Genomic DNA, 2,500 nt, shown 5'->3' with positions numbered 1-2,500 from the left:
GCTTATAAAAATTAATCATTATTCCTCGGATATAGAATATACATGTCATGATATAATATATACATATGTATATATATATATATATATGTGTGTGTGTGTGTACATGATAACATTGATAAGGATAATGATAATATTTGCTTTATACAAATATTAGTATAATACTGACAGTAATAATATTGGAATATTTGAAAGCTTGAAAAAGGAAAGTCTCGAAAAAGTTTAATTAATTTTTAAACATTCACCTTGAAACATATAATCACATTTGTTTAATCCTGTATAATTTGACGATTAGTGTAATAGATGTGTGTATATATATATTTATATTTATAAAATTAAATATCATAATGAACGATTCAAATAGAAATGAATGCGAAAGAGAAAAAGAGAGAAAATACGTATTCTTTTTTTTTCTATTTTTTTTTTTCTTTTTTTTTTTTTTTTTTTTTTTTTTATTAGGAAAAATTTCTGGACCTTACCTCTTTTGCTCCACCCTGTATGTGTGTATGCACATATACTCTTACTCGCTATTATCATAATAATAATATTAATAACAATAATAATAACAACAACAAATATAGACTCTTTTGATAATCGTTAGATCAATGATTTGTTTAACAAAAAAAAAAAAAAAAAAAAAAAAAAAAAAAGAAAAAAGAAAAAAAGAATCAAAAAAAATTATATTACTTATTATATATTTAAAATATCATTAATATATCTCGATTGATATATTTATCTATGTATATATATATATATTTTTTTTTTTATTTTGCAAAATATAATATAATTAATCTCCGAATAATAACTTTTCACTCATTTATATTTTGATTCTTTAGAATCATCATAATCATACGTATTATCATTATCATCATCATTATTATTATCATTATTATTATTATTATTATTATTATTATTATTATTATTATTATTATTATTATTATTATTATTACTATCGTTATTATTATTATTAATATACATACTCAAATTGAGTACGATAATTAATAAATAATTTTTCTTCTCTTACGCTCTTATTTTCTTAAGGAAAAAAAGAAAATAATTTGGGATATCATTCAATTAGGGTCAAAGGGAAAATAATATGGAATTATTTAAACGTAACAAAAGACTTATCCTAGAAAAGATAAAATTCGTTTAAAACAAATATATAATAAATAGATCCGTGCAGGAAAATTTAGGATAAGAGAATAGAAGAAATTCTATAAAGTAAAAAGTACGAATAAAAGGAAAAAATAATGATAATAATAATTATTATAATTAGATTAAATTGTTAGAGAGAAGGATCGAGAAACACTAAGATATGCGTTAATTTAAAAACGCTCGATCGATAATCGTGCAAAGATCGTTCGAAGATATTAATATAAAATCGAGATAGGCGATGTTTGCAAAAAAAAAAAAAAAAAAAAAAAAAAACAGCGTGAAAATTAGCGTGAAAAGTCGGCGCGCTCGTTGTTCCTTTTCAATCACATTTTTTTGTTTGTTTGTTTGCTTTTTCTTAAAATATATTTCGGCGGCGATAGGTGCATATGCGTGTGTCTGCGTGTATTTATTTTGATAATCAAAAAAGATATATATATATATATATGTATATACATTTATATATATATATACATATATATATATATATCCTATATATAAAAATTTATAAATATATAAATATAAATATATATGTATATATAGAGACACAATACACATATAAGTATATTTAGAACAAAATTGATGCACAGAACAAACAGCCAGGTGATATATATATATATATATATATATATATATATATATATATATATATATATATATATACAGATAAATAATGTATAGCGTGTGTAAATAACAAATTTCGAGCTGCTGCAGCACATGCATCATCATAATCATCATCATCATCATCGTCATTATCATTTAGTTTATCTTTCAACAGCCAATTAAAAATGCAACGAATTCTGTAAAGAAAATTAATTAGTTAAATAAAAGAAAACAAAAAATCTCTCGCTTTTCCCATATAATATCACTATAATAATATCTTCCATAGATTTCCTTTCATTTATTCTCCTATTCTTCAAGTTTGTTGCTTCCAAATATTTTTTTTTTTCCAATTCCTTCTTGAATTTGCTTTTTGTATTTTTTTTTTTTTTTTCTTTCTTTTGATTTTCTCACTCGTTATTCAAAAACGAGAGAAAGTTCTCTTTTCGATAATGTTTACTTATTTCCCTCTTCTTTTATTTTTTATATTCTCTAAACATACGCATATAGACATATTATTAATCCAGGGTGGATCAAAAAAAGTTTCTAGATGGGCTAAAAATTTTCAAGCGATCTTAAAAATCACATTGTTCGTTAACAATTGTCAAATGTATTTTGTTACTTTCTCTTTTTCGTCGTTACTATTCGTGCTTCCTAATTTTAATCTTAAAAAAAGAAAAAAGAAAAAAAAAAAAAACAAAAAAAAAACAGAAAAAGAGAAAAAAAGAAAAAGAAAGAAAAAATAATTAAA

The 2,500-nt window shown here is 21.8% G+C and overlaps 1 protein-coding gene across 1 annotated transcript in view; it reads right to left on the bottom strand.

Moving 5' to 3' along the window:
• LOC124956796 (plasma membrane calcium-transporting ATPase 3) overlaps nucleotides 1-2,500 on the bottom strand; it is a 100,227-nt gene that overhangs the window by 1,166 nt on the left and 96,561 nt on the right. The gene's annotated exons all lie outside the window — the stretch shown is intronic.

Source organism: Vespa velutina, chromosome 23 (genome assembly GCF_912470025.1).
Source record: "Vespa velutina chromosome 23, iVesVel2.1, whole genome shotgun sequence".
NCBI classification, from domain to species: domain Eukaryota; kingdom Metazoa; phylum Arthropoda; class Insecta; order Hymenoptera; family Vespidae; genus Vespa; species Vespa velutina.
Note: the sequence above shows the minus strand (reverse complement) of the source record. Positions and strands in the feature narration are given on the sequence as shown.